The sequence below is a fragment of the Meles meles genome, chromosome 6 (genome assembly GCF_922984935.1).
Source record: "Meles meles chromosome 6, mMelMel3.1 paternal haplotype, whole genome shotgun sequence".
NCBI classification, from domain to species: Eukaryota; Metazoa; Chordata; class Mammalia; order Carnivora; family Mustelidae; genus Meles; species Meles meles.
Window position 1 is genome coordinate 126790375 of NC_060071.1, and position 19263 is coordinate 126809637.

Genomic DNA, 19263 nt, shown 5'->3' on the forward strand with positions numbered 1-19263 from the left:
TTTGTGAAAGCATGGCTCTTTTCTCTTTTGGGTTTGTGAACCGCTGTCTGACTTTGCTAGTTTGTTTGTTTTCGTGAAGCTGGAAATCTAACAGCTCTAGGAGAACCTCTTTAAGAAAGAGCAACTGCCAAATCATCCTTGGAGAAAAGGAGATCTCTGGAGAAAAACCGTCCTTGGATTCGGTGGTCATTGCAGGCATCTCAAATTTTCAAAGCTTCAGAAGGTCAAAATGTTACAGCATGATGCCATGCTTGGTCGTACACACATAATGATTTCTGCCTCCCAAAACACATGAAGGACAATGTGATCTAGGTGTCCTTGCTATATTTTCATCCCAAATCCAGGTGAAATAAAGCACATTTCTCATGAATTAAGCATTCTAACTGATACTAAACATTTCCAGTATACGTTGAAAGGTTCTTGATAGTTCAATTTCATAAATAAGTAAAAAGACTTAAAATTAACACATAGCTAACTTCACATCATATGCATTAGGAACACTGGGAGAGAACATGAGGAACATTTACCATCACCAGTATTTCCTAACCATGGGATATTTTTATACCAAAAAAGGTAGGAAATACATAATGATAATTCTTTAAATTAAGTACACTTGGCTTTCTGCAAATTGTTTTTATTTCTCTCATTTTTTACTGGGGATGGCTTAAAATTTAACCATGGAGCATAAGAAAACCATCAAGCTACACAGAGGAAACACGGTATATTCTCTCCATTCACAATATAATTCAATTCCAGCCCTCTAAATCGAAAGCGAAGCAGCATTTAGAGAATGGCCATTTTCATCTCTGCTGAACCAAGTGAAAAAAAAAAATGCAATGGCATTTGCAATTACTTTAATTAGCTAGTAAAAAACATATTTGATGCTAAAGGTGTCATTAAAAATTCCCCTCTGCAGTCTAATCTTTTCCAGAATCTATACTTGCTATTCTGGGTTATCTTTCCCTCCTAAATATGGGGTTTTGGGTTTTTTGTTTTTAAATGAACTTGTCTGGCTTAGAAAAATAAGAGAACCACCTAATCGGTTCTTACTCTTTCTCTTTCTACTTAAAAGAGGGTTCATTTTCTGGGGACCAAGGACCCTCGTGTTCCAAATTTGTTTTTCTTTCCTCTAGGGAATGTAAATTTGGTGTCTAAACAAGCTGGCCAGGCTAATGGGAAATCTTGCCACTAAAACTTAGTTGAAGTCTTTGAAAGTTCCCTTATCCTAGGTTTTCTCAGTGGGTTGCCACTTACCCTGCACCAGCCAACTTCGGGATGCAATACCTGATCTTTCAGGAATTATAGGGCCCGAAGGACTGCAGGTAATTTCTTTTGACTGGTAGAAGCTCTTTATAGTCTCTGACCAGGACCCGTTCTTTAACAAGGAGGAAAAAAAAAAAAAAAAAAAAGCCATCTTTTGCAGTATTTCATTTGGCGGAAAATTGCTATTCCAGATTTGTTACAAATTACCCATGGAGATAAACATATTGAGCGCATTTAATTTGAAATGCTGCCTTTCAAGTTCCTCTCCTTAAGCTGGGGCTTACAGGAGACACTGTTTGAGGAACGGATATACAGGCCAACACCCTGGGATGTTTGAACATTTAAAAAAAAAATGTTTTTATTACTCTCATGCCCAGTTCCTTTAAAACACTACCATAGGATCTCAAAATATGTGGTGAATTCTCCTAAAAATGCATCAGCCCGTGTAAAATTTCTTGTTTTTCATCAAAAATAACACGGAGGCCAATATAAGAAGCAGTAAGGTACATTCTCACGTGCTCACATTATCATTTTTATATCACATTTGTTCTCTGTTACAAAGCAATCTGCCTTAGCTGGTAAAATATTTCACGGCTGTCCCTTGTATCTGTGTGTTCTTTGAGCAATTTTTTAAGTGATCTTTGAGAATCTTGAGTTCAGACTCTTATACCCTCTCACAGATTCTCAGTCAAAAAAAAAGTCACCTATGAAGTACCTAAATAGGCCTTTGTGTTCTCCTTATCACTTAGCATGGTAATTGTTGCCCAGGGAGAAGATGGGTATTTGGTAAAATATGGAATTTCAGTCTCCAGATACCACACCCCGAATTACATGAACATCTCCAAGGTAATGTCTTCTTTGTGTTGTGAAGGCTTCACCCATCTTTCTCATTCACTCCATTCACGCTGCTGATAGTTAAAGGGGAAACCCTGCAAATCATCATGTCGGCTGCTCGAGGCATCTTTATTCTTGGGAATAAACTCCGTAAGTATAATACTGACAGCCGGCGTGTATTGAGTGCTTTCTTGGTACCAGGCACTTGACTCAATTTTGTGCACATGACTCAATTTTGTGCACACATTAAATAAATCAATCCTCACAATTCTATTGCGAATGTCTCCGTTTGACAGATAAGGAAACCGAAGTTCAGAGAAAGTGACTATAATATGGGTACTCCCCATCCAGGAGATAGACAAGAAACAACTTTGAAATACAAACTCTTGACTTTTGTGCTCAAGCTGAGGGACTGAAGATGTTGCATGGATGAGGACAAATCTACACATGCAGCACATGGTTCCATGTGTCTTCCTGAATGCCGCCAGGGTTGTGCGGAAAGGGGGAAATAGAGTTCTGCCCTCAGTGCCCTCCACACTCTCCATCACTGCGCAGAGGACGGTACCGGCCCCCCATCTAGTTGTTCCAAGCCATCCAGTTCATTTTCCGCACCATCTTTGAGACTTGTTCCAATCTGGCATCTTCCAGGAGACATTCCTGTCTCACAAACTCAACCCTATCTCTGTATTACCTACGTCCTTGTTTATAGCATGGCCTCAGGCTGCACTTGAAATGTGGCTTCAGAAATGGGTTTTTAATTTAGTTTATGTCCTTTCTAGTTTCTCAGTCAGCAAATAGCTCCTTAAAAGCAGAGTTGAGAGGTTCCATGTCTATCCCCTTCCCTTCTTCTCCAACCATTTCCTCTGGCGTTTGGCTCTGAGCTTAGAGCAGTGATTGTGAAATACATACTTTTGTCCATGTGATTATTCTAAGTCTCAGCCAAAGAGAATGGCCTTGAGTTTTAGCAAAATGGATATGTTCTATCTTCTCCTGTGGAAGTGTAGGGAAACACATGTCTTAGAATATCTTTAGAAAAGACAGTTCTGGGCTGCTTTGAAAAATTCTACCAAAAAGCAGAATACTCTGCATCCAATGAAGAATGTAGGAGCACTTCTTTCTTTCCATAAAGTTTTCTTATTCAGAAACATTTTGAAAAACAACATGTACACAGTCATTATGTCAACATAAAATGAAAGTGTTAGAAACTTCCTTGTTTAGGCCTATCTATTACTTTGTGAATTAAAAAAGAAAAATACATTACTTCTTTAAATTTTGTGGTTTCATGTTAAAAATCCAGGCAAATTTAATCAACATTCTCCTTTTATCTTTCCCCTGGCTCACTATTAAAAAAATAAAAATTAAAAAAAAAGAAGAAGAAGAGAAAATTCTTTGCTATCAGTTTCTGAGCCAACAGAAAAACACTCAAGGAATATCAGCATCATGAAATACTGAAAGAGGGATTTTATGTTTTACGACGAGTGTTAAATCTTATGCTTTACTTCTAAATAAAGTTGAGCCAGGGCTCATATGATTAATCTGCTGAGTTTCCTGAAGATATCCTCTAATATCTGGGGAGAAAAAAAGTATTTCTTGTACCAAAAGCATTTTTAATAGCTCTCCTCATGAACAAAGAATGACCACTCTTATTTCCCAGTTCAATGTGCCAAAATTTCTGGGAAAGTTGTTTCTCATTGTTTCAGTGTTAAGTCAACATTTGAAAAATTGAGACTTTTTTTTAATCAAAGGATTAATATCCAGGTCATGGGTAATAGAAATTTCACCAGCTTTAGTGCATTGGGCTTATGAAATTGAAACAAGTGGTTCTATTCATTATTAATAAAAATATATGGTTGTGTTTAAACTAAATATCAAAGTCCTGGTTGAGTCTTAGGGACCAAGTGACTCCATGATATAAGGCCCCCTAGCTGCCCTTTTATGATTTTCTGCAGAGCTCTTCACACAATTTACAGCCTTGTAATCAGTGGGGTCCTATAGATCAAGGTGTAAGCAGAGTAAAATATGTTTTGTTAAACAAAAATTGTGAAACACTCCATTGTGGCTTATAAATTACTATTTCTTCTCAACTTTTCTGCTTGCAGATTTATAACACTTATCTGACACAGTTTTTTTATACTGAAGAAAATCCAATTACTTACATTTATTTAAAGGAGAGCTGTGGTTTAAAATTATCATGACTGAGATGTTAAATCCATAAACCCAACACCGCTGTTGTCCTTGAGCAATGTGGTGTTTATTGGTTGTTAGTACATCAAAAAGTGGTTTTCTCACAATGTATTTGTATAGAAATTGGCAAGGAAATGGGTAACAGTTAGTTAAACGCACTACAGAACTAGTCAGCTTTTTTTTATTGCAAGGAAAACTAGACGCTACAAACAACTACAAAAAACAAACATTTCACTTGTGAACCTATCATTTTAAAATGCTATACCAGATGAGGTAGATAGATAGACAGATTGATAGACAGGCCAACAGATAGACTGACACCAGGTACAGAAAAATTCTTGATCTAGATTTTCCCATATTTGTCAAACCTTATTTGGAGCCTCTGAAAATCTGGTAAATTATTTGCCCAATGTTCTGCATTATTGGATCCAAATGTTTGAAAATATGATTAATTTTAGGCTTTGCATGTACAAATTGTTAAAAAAATATGAAAGGTGTATTTTTTGTTCATCCAGCATTCTGGATCTCATTCTAACATGGGATGCTATATTAACATTAACTTGATTGGGCTCCACTGGTTGAAGATTTTGATAAGACAGAAGAAAGGGGAAACAGGCAAAGACTTTCAATATGAATTAATATTTAATAAATGATTGGGAAGAGACAAATCTGTGAGAGAATGAGAACCCTAACACTCTAAAAAGAATCAAGATATTCTTAATTGCTTTCAAATAGTTTCACATTATTAATTAATATTAATACTACAAACATTAGAGTAGCATTTGTTAAGCTTGTCTTCTCTTTTAGGATAAGTATATTACTCACATTATATCATTCAATCCTAGTATAATTCTGTGAAACACATTTGACTATCACATTTTACAGATGAAGGAGCCAGGTCTGAAGTTTCTAGAAACTGGTCTTAAGTTTATATAAAAGCCAGAATTGCTTCTTGTCAGAGCCTCGGTTAATTTTTATCCTGTAACAACTTTGGCCTCGGAACCTCCTTCCCACATGTTGGTTGGCATTTCCGCCTAAATTTTCTAATAAACAAAAAAGATCTAACGTTTGTTGTTGTTTGTGGAAATTCACCTTCGTTTCTTTTCCTCTTCCAATGGGACAAGACCTGTTCATGTTAAACATGAGTTTTCTTCCTTTCCAGAAGACAAGCTATCTCACTGTGGGGTCAAGACTTCCACAACTTGTGCGAGCTCCGTGAAATTATTCGTGTAGATTGAAGGTAAGTTTGACCAAAGTGGAATGACTGGCAGTTGTACAAGAAAGGACAGGAAGGGACTTTGGATCAATCAAGCACTTGTTCTTCTTTAAATCTGGCCACTGTGCTGGGGACCTTATATCATTTAAGCTTCAGGAGAAGCTGGCTAGACAGGCCTTGTTAATGTCATTTAAGAGAAAACTGAGATTCAGAAAAATGAACTCAAAGCTCCCGAGATGAAGCTAAACCTAGGTTATCGGGCAATGAGAGCCCCTTCTGTGTCACGTTCTCCTTCAGTGCAAACATGTAGACGTACATAACTTTGATTATTGCCTGGTTTTCCCTCAGCCATTTCAGTATCTTGTCGATCCACACGATATTTTGTGCATTGTCAACTTGCTTTCTTAATGGGCAGAGGGAAATATCAGATTTACTATGTGAGAAGGGTAACAATGATTGGTAATATTAGTATTCAGTATTTAGTTTCACAAAACACATAGCACATAGGCTCTTTTTTTTTTTTTTTTGGTCGAAATGTTATTAAAGTTCCTAAGACACAGCTGAACAAAGTGTTGGAACGATAGAGCTATTTTATAATTAAGCTGTAATACTTTGAGTCTATGTTAAATGGTTTAGTGAAAGGTGAAACACAATATGTACCAAAACTGGCTTTTTTTTCCCCAATGCGATAGCCTCTAATATTTCATGTCTATTTAAGCGTGGGGTGTTTAAAGAAAATGAATAGAAATGCAAATATACTCCATAACGATTACGTTTTTCTTTTTCTCTGTATATTTTCTGCCTCTCCATGGAGACAACATAGTTTCATTAATTAACAAAAATGGTCATGAAAACCACCACTTGCCATTGTGTTATTCCCATGTAATGTTTCTATAATGTTGCATAATGTGAAATTTTTGCTCAGGACTGCTGGGCCAGGGCTATCACAGCTGAATCACCTAGTGTTGGCAGTATCTGTTTAAAACTTGATGAGTGTAAGTTCTGTGACTGCGATGTGTGAAGCGTGCAGTAAAAGAAAGCTGACCTATCTAAGATAAAATACATTGGCTTCTCACTTCTGCTGTGAGTAGTAGTATTTAGCCCTTTTTACAAAAATTTCAACCAGTGCCCTGAGGCACAGAATAATCAAGTATTTCCCTACATTATAACAAATGGCCCTGGGATATTTGTTGTTGTTCATTCTGTGGCTTTTGCTCTTTTATCATTTTTTTTTTTTTTAAAGAAAAAGGTACCTGTAAAGGGGGTAGGATGGAATGGACTGGTTCAGAGGAAGCCCATAGAAGTCCCCTCAGTCACCCCAGATTTATGGAATTACTGTTCCCAGAGTTAGCATGAATCCTATTTATCTCAAATATCACTATCCTCTTTGCCAGGAACTCTGACAAGCTGAATAAATATATAAAGGGGAATCTTGGAAGTGGGTAGACAGACTGGTGACTCATGACGGGGTCAGAGCCTTTGCTGTTTGCTTAGAAACAGATCTCTTTCCCGGGCTGCCATGGGAGGAAGTGATGATGGAGAACTGTGGGTTCCAGAGCAATGTGGTCCAGGCAGCTGGAAGGTCAGGGGTTAAACATGTGCTATCTCAGCTATGCTGGGTGCAATAACAACATCAGGCATCAGGAGAGTGATCTATCAGGGCAATTAGTCAAACAGGCCTTGTGGTAGCCCAGATAGGCCTGGCTCTGTTTGCATCTGTTTATCACTTGGAGATAAGAACCCTTGTGAACCTTTTTGTTACCTTGAGAAAGTAGACACCTAGAAGGTAAACATAAGACAAGAGTGTCCTGAAAAATTGATTTTGAAAAATGACTACAGCCCCCAGATAGGGTGAAATCCTCTTTATTTCTGGCTACTAAAAAGGGGATGAAGAAAAATTTCTTGGCTTTTTTTTTTTTTTCCCACCTATTTCTTAGTCTATTCTCCCAAGAGCAGAAATTACAGAATTGGGCTTCTTTTGATCAAATATGAAACTTGGCCTGGATGCCCTAGGAAGTGGTAAGGATAAATGAAATTATTCTGGTTTGCTTTTTGTCCAGAGATTTTCCTGTAAATGCTGCATTTTGCCATGGTCCACAAACTGACCTAGATGTTCAAAACATTTGTTTTTCTGGGTTGGTTGACCTGATTTAATCTTTATTTCTTCTCTTCTGATTGTAAACACTTGGAGAATATTGATACAACCTTTCTTTGTCCTCATGCCATTATACTCGGCTACAGAATCAGAAACTCATGGAGTGGATTTTCCTTAGGACTACTAATTTTAACTGTAGTAGAAACTCAAAGGTTTTCAAGTTGGTAAAGATTCATTTTGAACAATTTGCCCTGCCCTAAATATGCATAGTCACAACTTTGTTCATGTGTTTCCCTGTACCTAACTTCTATCCACACTGACATAAAATTGTATTTGCCCTAAAGCAGAGCCAAGAGTGGAGTCTACAAAGGCCTTTAATGGCAGCAGGAACACTGACATATGCATCTTTCACAACCCAGTTTGAGCTCCCTTTATGATCTAACGGTCCCAATTGGCATTAGCATTTCTGGTTATCTTTATTTTATTTTATTTTTAAACTTTCTGGTTATCTTTCAATCTAGTTTCGTAAGGTGTACCTAATTTCCATTTTTTTCCAGGAGAGCAAAGCATGCTTGGGTAGGAAAGGGATTCTTTTTCCCACCTTCTTTATCCACTCTTAACCAAAAACCAAGCTTGAGAGTTAGCTACCCAGATGTGTGTAATAATCATTTTTAGCCCTCTGACAGCAGCTATCTGCGTGACCTTAACCTCGCTGAGCCTCACTTTTTTCCCTTATCTACAAGCTGGGAATAAAAGTAGAGCTTTTTCAGGTGGTTCTTGTGTGGAGTCAATGAAAAGGTATGCAGAGCTGCCTCATACAATGCTTAGACTGTAGGAGGCAATGTATAAATGTACCCCTGTGGGCATCACACAGTATCTGTTTAATAGATATGTTAAGCTACGGGTAGATGAACTGCCTTATACTTTGGATATTGTAAATCTAAATTTACAGTGTGACAAAAAAAATATCATGGTTTCCATAACAATTAAGCTTACTTGCCAGGTTAATTCTTTAAATGAAAAAATAGACTTATTTTTATATTTATTTATTTATCGTTTAAATTTTTTATTATTTTTTATTTTCTATGAATTTATTTTTAAATATTTTATTTATTTATTTGACAGAGAAAGACAGAGCTAGAGAAGGAACACAAGCAGGGGAAGCGGGAGTAGGAGAAGCAGGCTTCCCACCAAGCAGGGAGCCCAATGTGGGACTTGATCCCAGGACCCTGGGATCATGACGTGAGCTGAAAGCAGATGATTAATGACTGAGACACCCAAGTACCCCAATATTTTATTATTTTTTAAATTTTTTATTTAATTTTTTGAGAGAGAGTGAGAGAATATGAGAGCTCAAGTAGGGGGTGGGGAAAAGGAAGAGGTTGAAGCAGACTCCCCATGGAGCAGGGACCCTGACTCAGGGTTCGACCCCAGGACCCTGAGATCATAACCTGAGGCAAAGGCAAACCCTTAACTGACTGAGCCTCCCAGGTGCCCGAGAGCAGTTTTATATCACAGAAAAATTGAGATCTCCCATGTACCTCCTACCCTCTCCATAGTCAACATCCCCCACCAGAGTGGTACCTTTGTTGCAACTGATGGACCTGCACTGACATACCGTTATCACCCAAAGTCCATAGACATTGCAGTTCACTAAAGATTAAAATTTTAAGGTGCTGGGTATACTCTCAGTGGTATCCATTCATTCATTCAATTATTCATTATTGTTTCTACTTAGCAAATTTACTTTTCCCCAAGCTGTGACATTTATTGTGCTAATAAGATATGATCTAGGCTGTGAAGGGCTTATAATCTAGTGTTTATCACTTCTATCTAAAATCGATTATGTTTAATTTATTTTTGTAAAGGGCATGTTATTCTACCACCCATGTGGAACATGCTTCTACCAGCCCCATGTCCTCTGATTGCACACTTTCAAGGATTATAGCATCCAGGTTTCTGCCAAAATATAAATGAATGTGTTTTCTGAGCCTTACTATTCATCCCAACAATAAAAACAAAAGAAGACAAGTTAAATCACAACTCCGGTAATTTGCTGTTGCAAAGCATTTTAAATAAGACCCTTTAAAAGTTCTTCTAGAGACACCTGGGTGGCTCAGTGGGTTAAGCTGTTGCCTCCGGCTCAGGTCATGATCTCAGGGTCCTGGGATCGAGTCCCGCATCGGGCTCTCTGCTCAGCAGGGAGCCTGCTTCCCTCTCACTCTCTCTGCCTGCCTCTCTGCCTACTTGTGATCTCTCTGTCAAATAAATAAATAAAATCTTAAAAAAAAAAAGTTCTTCTAGACAGATGCTTGTCTTCATTTTTAAGTTATTATTAGACTCTAAGAACACATCAAAGACCAGTTATAATGCATTCTGCTTTAGCATAGAGTTTAGAATAATCAGACCTGTTCTGGCCCTCAGATTTCCATTCAGAGTTATCTTTCCAGAACAGGCCCCGATATGAAATCCTGTGCTCTCAGCTCCACTCTGTGTGTAGTAATAAAGACCCAAAGATATTGAGGAAGTGAGTCTGGGTGAGAACAGGGCAGCAATGTGGATGGGCAGCAGTTTTCATGCTTGAATCTGAACCAACCAGACCAAATTGCTAGAGATTCGGTGCCAGACTTACCCCTATGTGAGATACCAGCTCCCTGTCTTCTCAGAACAGCTATCTCTTTTAGGGAGTGGGGTAGAAGTTAAGCCTTCCTTAACCTTCTTGGCTCCAGTCACTCTGGCTTTCTTAGTGTTCCTCAGGGTGACAGGCTTCTTTCTCCCTTGGAATCTTAGTTATTCTCCATTTTGTCCACAAAGCAAACCTTTCCCTTAACCTGCTTAAAAAGTTCTCCTTTTCAGTTCTCAAAGGCCAGGAAGGTGCTCCTGATCTTCAGACTAAAGCTAGTATTTCTCAGTTGTTTCCTAGTTTGTAATAATGTATTAATGTGATTATTCAATCAGGTTTTCTTTCATTCAGTACAGTAGATTCTCATGGCTCAGGCCTTGAATCTCTGAGATGTTGTATCACTAATGCATGGTGTATTGGAGATGTTCAATAATTGCTCCGTGGAATTAACAGAAGAATGTATGTTCTGGTAGCACTAATAGGAAAAAAAAAAAAAAGGAATTATAAGTCATTCAATACTTCGACTGACTTCTCTAAGTATAAAAAGTGTTATGTGAATTAACCAGAACTTAGAAATTTCAAGAGTTTTGGACACAATAGAAAATGAAATAAAAAAGTAGAAAAGTGGCTTTATTTGTGATGACAAAACTATGTCCCACTTTTGATAAATTAACAAAATTAAAATCAATTTAAGCAGTGATACTTACTCTTTTCCTCAAAGAAGATTAATTATCTAGCTTTTAAGATTAATAAACACATTCCCCTTTTGTCCTCTGTTTATCTTCTTAAAGGAGCCAAGTGAAATCAAATTTGAATTTGGACTGAATTTTCAAGAACAACAAATTAAAAGTCAACAAGTATTCTAAGTACTTTAAACTTTACCTACAAACTGGGCAAAGTACAGGTACATTATTTCTTGCTAATGGTTTCTGTTGTAGAGCTATTGAGTCAATAATCTATTTATCAAACATGACATGCCTTCTGTAAATACTCTATGTTCCCAAATGATGATAGAGCAAAAGATGAATAAAAGTTTGAAAACCATAACCATTGGTTACTTTCAATTTTTTATTTTATTTTTATTTTTTTTTGCTCAGGTTAGTGAATGGATTCATTGGAATGATGTAGAAAAAGTGAGGACAATCTAGTTCCATGCTAGTGGGTGAAAATTGTGTCACCAAAGATTTAGGATCAATCAAATTACTCAGGAGCAAGCAGATGAGGTAAGGAAATCCTCATCCAAAAATCCCAACTCTGAAGCAATTTAACAGGCAGAAGAATATAAGATACTTTGTGATCTTTATTTTATAACAACTGTAGAGTGTACCATATTTTGAGATAAGTTATCATGATTTAACATTTAATTGCAAAGCATTGCATGCATAGGGATAAGTAATGGCAGAAAGTATTGGCTCAAAGGAGCGTGAACTATTGGTACAGTAAAATAGAAGGAGAGCAGCAGGTGATGGATGAAGCCTAGGGAAGCAAAGTATAATGGAAGAAAACAATGACAGCATGAATGAGTCAGCTAGTGACCAGAGAGGTAGACAGGTCAAGAAAACCCTAGCAGATACCATGAGTCAGTCCCTGAAGGCCAGGAGATGATCCAAAAGGGGAAGGTTCAACATGACAACACATTTCCAGGACAGCGGGTACAGAGGCTTTGAGAAACAAGTTGCTGACACTCTAACTCATTATCACCTTTTGGCATCTATTTGCCCTTTCAGAAGATTAGTAACTCATATTAAATTTCAAATTTTCTACTTGATATAAATAGAGATAGATAGATGATATAGTTATAGTATTTTAGGTTAAATGACACAGAGGAGTTTGTTCAAGAGTATGCCTTTCGTTTTTGCCCTAAAGATAAAATGTTAGATCTTCTTGTAGTAGATAATTCCAACTCTAATGTACTTCATGATTTGTAGATGTAGGGATCATTTTAGTTTTAATCTTCCAATTCTCTCAATGTCCGTGAATTATGTAATCAATATTCTATAGACTGTTGGCCTTGGTAATCCAATACTTGTCAGTATGAACTCTCCAAAATAGTACTTTTAAGTGATTAATAAAACTTTTTAATATAACTGACCTTCCTATTCCATAACGTTTTGATTTCTCGGTTTTCAAGGGCACATGCCACTCATAAAACACAGACAGCTATACCTTTGTAGATCAAAGTATCTAGGTTATGATAAGAGGCTTATGGTCTCAATAAGATTCTAGGGTTAGAAATTTGCATAAATTCATATCTAGCTGATCTCATGAATTTCTGTGAAATCTCCACGGATTGAAACTTAAAATGAATGTACATTTTTTTTTCTAGGCCAGTTGAGAAATGAAAACAGTCTTAATTATTTCAAGCCTGTATAGTAGTGTACACTGTAATTAACTCTGATGTGTGTTTCACACCCAATTAGAAGATATTTTAGCACCAAGATAATTGGACCCAGCAGCACCTTGGAAGTGTAATCAAACAAGTTTATCACCATATATTATTGTCCTATGATCCTCTGCACTTTATAGTATGCATAAAGAGAGTGGTCAAGACATCTGGGAAAATGTTGCTCATTATTGGAACTTTACTAAGACCCAAATCTACTTCAAGGCATCCCTGTTTATCAAAAAAAAAAAAAAAAAAATCTTAACCTTTTCCTATGACTTCACAATGCTTGTGTTGCTTTTACTAATGATTTCTCCATTGTTAGTCAGGTTGATAACAACCATTTGCTTTCCTTGTTAGTCAATGTTTTGTGATATTTTCTTGGTAATGTGGATAACCTGTTAACATACTTTTTCCTTGGATTTCCTGGGGATTAAGTACAAAACTGGAGTTGGGGTACAAACCATATTGTGGAATTTTCAGATGCTATCCACCATAGGTTCGAAGAATCCACACTAGAAGCTTGTGTAGAATAGTGTGATCTGTGGACCTACAGACCCGAAACTCTCTAGAGATGCAGATTTTAGGGCCCCACCCCAGGTCTATTGTCTCTGAAATTTAAAAAGATCTCCAAATAATGCTTATCCATGCGCACGAAGGCTTAAAAAATATAATCTAGCTAGAGTAAGAAATCTTCAAGTACCATCTGAACATGGGTGGTCTCAAAGTTCACCCCTCTTACCTTGATCCCTGTTCTTTTTAGGCCCGGTATTTCCAATTTGCTATTGACTCCAGGCTCATCAAACCTGATGTTTAGATCCTTAGTTCAAGCCTGAGCTGCCCCTTGTGAGTCCTGATGCTCTATTATCAATATGAGAGTCACATGACTTTCTGGCTTTAGTCATCACTTTTTTAATGGATTTAACAAAAAGCAATGACAACTCACTTAATCAAGCCTGCTTAGATATAAGCTTTTTCATCTCCTTGGGTTTTTGTTGTTGTTGTTCCTGGTTTAAGAGACATGTCATGAGAATATCCTGACAAAAAAGACACTATCCATAAGCAAAAAGTACAGTATTCTTTGCTGCCTCATGCACAAAAATCCAATTTTTCCATAGCATGGCTTTTACACAAGGGAAACACACCAGACTCCTGTAAATATTGGCATTGTTCCTGTCAGCAAGTAAGACTTCTTTTTCTTCTCCAACATTTTTTGAGGAACTATATAATCACTTGAATTACATTAAACTATTTTGTTATTATATTAGGGCACTTTAAATGATTGTTAATAGTACATTTTGACCCAATTTTAAAATATTCAATAAGCCAACTGATAAAAAGTATACTAATGTTAAAATTAAAGTTAATGGATGCCGAGGAAATGCTTCTTGAAAATTTACTGCCTTGGCCTATTCATTTGTGATTTTTAAGTTCTTGAAAATTAAAAATCTACTGGATGCTGGCTTAAATAATACATAAATATAAACAAATATAAATATAAATACCAATTGGAGTGCCTGGGTGGCTAAGTCCATTAAGCAGCCGACTCTTTGTTTGGCTCAGGCCATGATCTCAGGGTCATGGGATCCAGCCATACACTCAGGGCAGAGTCTGCTCGAGACTCTCTTTCTATCTCTCATTTGCCCCCACCCTCTCTCAAATAACTAAATAAATAAGAAAACCATAAGAAAATAATTACCCATTGACTTTGAAAACTAACATTATGTTTAGGAAAATAAAACTCACACAAGTAGAACATGATAAGTGTCAAGAGAAGCTCACAGATCTAGATCTCAAAAAAACAGTACCGTTGCCAGCTGGGTTGGTACATAAAGGATTCACATAGGAAGGATAGTGAAGCTCAAAGGTTTTAAAGACAAATGCCATAATTTCATACCTGGATATTAGGGGAAGGACTTGCTATGGGCATTTCACACTGGAAAAGTTATTGAGTAAAACATGACAGCACAATGATTTCTAAATACACAACCAAGCAACCTCTTTAAAAATCACCATATTCCATCCTTGGAGCTTAAGATAGACTTATTGCTAAGAGATAGGAGGGAAAAAAAGAAAAAGAAAAGAAAATATTCTTTATACTTCAATAGATTCAGATGGTCATGGTGACCAGAAAACAAGTCAGAAGGAAATATTTTGAAGCTATGTTTATTTCAACAAAGTAGCATAATCTACTTAAAAGAAAAGGAAAAGTTATATTCCATATGACAGAAATTGGGTGGGTAAATGTGGGTGTCCATATTTCATATAAAACCCAAATGTCTTTTCTTGTTGAAATGCTTACTTTTTCCATGGGTATAGACACTTATAGATACATTGTTGGTGTATTTTTCACTCTTTAGTCAGTAGCAACCTCTTTAGTGTTTGGCAAATTTCCAAAGGTGAAGTATGGGGAAAAGAGTCATGAACAAGCCCCATTATTTGCTTCCTGTTGCTAACTTTACTGGAAGCCAAAATGAGAGTTCCCAACAGTAAAGTTTTGTTTTCAATAGGACATTAATTTCTTAGTAGAAGAAGAAGAAGGAGAATGAGAAGGAGAAGAAGATAAAGGGGCATGGGGAGAGGTAGGAGGACAAGAAGAAGGAGAAGAAGGAGGAAGAAGGAAAGGCAGGAGAAATGGGGAGGTAGAAGAGAGGAAGAAAAAAAAAAAAAGACTTTCAAAGTTTTGGGCCTCACAGACATTTCTACAAAGAGAAATCAGAACTTCTAAATATTGATCCTCTGTGTAGAACTTCTAACTATTGATCTCAATTTCCCTGTTGAGAGCATGCATTTATGTCATCTTAGGCAGATCCTGGCCAGAATAATTTCATATTTAATCACTTCTTTGATGTAGAAAAGTGTTAAAAGCTTATTGAACGTCTCCAATTCCTCTACCTTTCTGGATTTCCTTTCCTCTACTACTATAGAGACCTTTGTGGTTGGATTTGCAAAGCCCTTGGAAGTTTTTTTTTCTTTGACTCTTTGGCCTTCTGTGTTCTAGTCACTGTCTCTTGACTTTTTAGATATGTGACTAGCCAAGGGTGCCTGGGTGGCTCAGTAGGTTAAGCCTCTGCCTTCAGCCTAGGTCATGTTTTCAGGGTCCTGGGATCGAGGTCTGCATCAGACTCTCTGCTCAGCAGGGAGCCTGCCTCCTTCTCTCTCTCTGCCTGCCTCCCTGCCTACTTGTGATCTCTCTCTCTGTCAAATAAGTAACTAAAATCTTTAGATATGCGATAAGCTAAAGAAGATTTTTAAAAACTAAACCGTGCTTGGCCAACATAAACTAATGTTCATGGACTATCAACACACTCATCTATATGACGTATAGTTTCTCTGTGTCTGACATCTTCACTCTCCTTATGTTCATGACTCAAGGCATAGACTTAATGCTTTGGGGCTCTGGGGATTCCATTCTCAGAAGCAGATGGGATAATAAATATACCTAATATCTCAGAATCCAAACAGAGGAGCAGGTTTAATTTTAGAATCCATTCCCATGAAAGTATAAAATTTGAAAGCATGACTCAGTGAAAGGCTCTTTAGAATTTGAATCCTTGAAATATTTGTAGTCGGTGTGTGTTGGGAGAAGGTATTACCAGCAATAGAATAGAGTACAACACAACATTCACAGTAAGAAAAGTGTGGGGATCTTCGGTGGTACTTATCTGAGTGATTATGGTTCCTTAACACAACAGAGAACAACGGAAGATTCTGGAAGACAGGTAACTTCCCAACTTTTTTTTTTTTTTAACTGGTGTACAGATTAAGTATGAAATGTTATGACATTTGGGGCCTGCTCTTAAGAAGGCTCAGTGCTAACAAGGCAAGAGTCTTGGTTCTTCTATCATTTGACAGACAGCTGTTTAAATAGAGGTAGGCTTAGACTTATGACCTGAAGGAAATTTGCACTTGAGCTTGCTTCCTCAAAGGTTAAGATGAAAGTTTTACTTTAACAGTAGGGGAAAAGGGCACCGGGAATCTTTTTAACCGAGGGAATTGAGGAGAAAAGATAGTAACATTGAACAGATTCAAGCATAGGCTTCCAAAATACATGAATGCCTTTCTTCTGTGCTGCTGTCTTTTCATAGCCCACTTGATCCAGCAGGTGCTCTGCTTACAAAGGTAGAAAATATTTCACCAAATCCTGATGAAAATAACCTCTCTCTATCAGACTACCACTGGCTCCCTTAGATATTTACGTTCAAGAAATATATCGGCACCTTACTGTGGATCCCTGGAGTTAGTTTCAATGTGTGCTTTTGTACAGATAGCTGGCTTCAACTACAGAGTTGTTTGGGTCAAAACTTTCAGAATGGATAACCGACAAATAGAGTTAAATGTAAACATAAGGAGGGGCATCTCAGTGGTTCAGTGGGTTAAGCATTTACCTTTGGCTCAGGTCATGATCCCAGGGTCCCGGCATTGAGCCTCACATTGGGATCTCGGCTCAATACAGAACCTGCTTCTCCCTCTCCCTCTGCCCCTCTCCTGCTTGCGTGCTCTCTTTCTAATAAATAAAATCCTTAAAAAACTAAAAATAAGATGTGTATGTGTAAACAGAAGGAGGCAGCACTGTGCAGAGGGTCTTTTTCATCTTCTGTGGGTCTCAGTGTCCACAGAACACAAAGATTCTGTGTAGGTTTGCAATTTTATTCTTTTCCAGTTTTAGGGGTCCAATAGACCCTCCCCTTTCTTCTGCTTGGAAATTTCCATAGTTCTCTGTGCAACCACAATTAATTCGGCGATGTTTTATTCACATACACATTTAGCTGTGTGTCACTGATTTGAAAACTACTCTTGTTATCTTCATGCACTCGGGAAATCCATGAAATCTGCCAACCTAGTCCTTCAAATGAAATCTTTGTCTTCAGAAAATAGAAGCTTTAGTAACTCTAGGGTAGAATTTGGATTATAGTAGGAGGCTGGCAGAGAGGAAATCTGGGCAGCTGCTTGAGATCACAGTGATGGTTGAGATATACCGAGATAGGCTGCCTCATTCACTGTTAGTAGGAAGGTACATTGTGCAGCCATTCACAAAGGCAACTGCAAGTCAAGAGCCTTCAAAGGTTCATTAACTTTGGTCCACTTATTTCACTTTCAACCGCTTATCCTCAGTAAATGGTCAAGAGTTCACATAATTATTAATTTGCTAATGATGAAGAGAGAATATTTTTAATAATAAGAACTAAGAACTAGAGATGGTTGGGTGGTTCAGTTGGTTAAGTGTTTACCCCTCGACTCAGGTCAGGATCCCAGGGTCTTAGGATTGAGTCCAGAATTGGGTTCCTTGCTCAGTAGGGAGTCTGCTTCTTTCTCTCCCCTCCCCTTGCTCATACTCACTCTGTCTTTCAAATAAATAAATGAAATCTTAAAAAGTAATGCTAAGAACTAATTTTATTGTTTACTGTAGACTCCACTGTGAAAAACATGTGACATGCTTTATCTAATTTAGTTTTCCCAGAAAGAATCTGAAGTATTATTTCTATACTAACATTAACAGTGGGGAACAGAAGGTTAAAATATCAGATTTAAATTAACACAGCTGGGAAGCTAAGGAGGTAGGTTGTCTGGCCTGGTTTTGGATCTCTTGTGCAGTGCACAAACTACACACTTGTGCATGGAAGCCATGGTCTGACTGTAGTGGTCACACCTTTAATGAATTCTGCAATCAAACTGCCTTTTCAAGAATGCACATAGTCACTGAATGAGCTTGGCCTGTAGTGCTACTGCTGCTGCCACGTGCTGCTGGTAGAAGTGGACCAGATTGAGAAGCTGCTCTGCTATGAGCCTCTGGAGAAAAGACTGAGCTGGAGTCCACCCACCAGCTGTGCTCACCAGGGACAGTCAGTGTCTTGCACAGAGTTCATTCCAGTGAGGTGTGGATAGCATGGAGCATGACCATCCACTGCCTGTGGATGTGTCTTCTGCCCTGGAAGGAACTGTCCAGTAAAGGTCTTTGCAGAACCCTAAGGAGGTACTAAAAAAACAAAACAAAACACACAAAAAAACACATAGTCACATTTATTCAAAAGCTCTTCTTCATTGCCTGGTTAGATACTTCTTTAAGTTTCTTAGAAACAATAAAGGTCTGGGAGAAGCTGAGAACTAGGATATGGGACAGCTGTGTGTTATCTTTCAGACACATAGATGGTACTAATAGCTTTCTTGGTCCCCTGTGGTTGGTCAAACTCTTGCACATTGAGACTCTGATTTTTTTTTGTCTGCAAATTGCAGCTACTGAGACCTTTTCTGATAGGTTTGTTGCTCTGATCAAATGAGATAAAGTACTACGCTGAAGGAATAATAGAAAAGATGCTTTGTTCCTTTGTAATTTCTGGAATTACATTACATATTACTCAAAGCTAATGATAATTCAGGATAGTTTTGCAGTTGTTTATGGTTATAGATATGTTTAAGGTCTACATATATTTTTTATGCTTTTTAACACTGAACACAGTAACCTGGTACTTTTCATTCATAAATGATACTTTCTTGAGCTGTAGTAAATAGGAACAGGAGATTGAATATCTAGATTAAAAGCGCGAAACGTGGTGTGCTATTATGGACCATGGATGGCTTCATGAACATTTGACTATTGTCTGTGATAACAGTTTAATACCAATCAAATCATAGTGAAAATTATTATGATCTGGAGAAACTGAATT

At 37.5% G+C, this 19263-nt stretch overlaps 1 long non-coding RNA gene across 1 annotated transcript in view; it reads left to right on the plus strand.

The window, feature by feature from the left end:
• Positions 1-5342: 5342 nt before the first annotated feature.
• LOC123944811 overlaps positions 5343-19263 on the plus strand; it is a 31849-nt gene continuing 17928 nt past the window's right edge. Inside the window, exon 1 of the long non-coding RNA XR_006818848.1 lies at positions 5343-5521. This is a non-coding gene — a long non-coding RNA (uncharacterized LOC123944811). The remainder of the gene's footprint in view (positions 5522-19263) is intronic.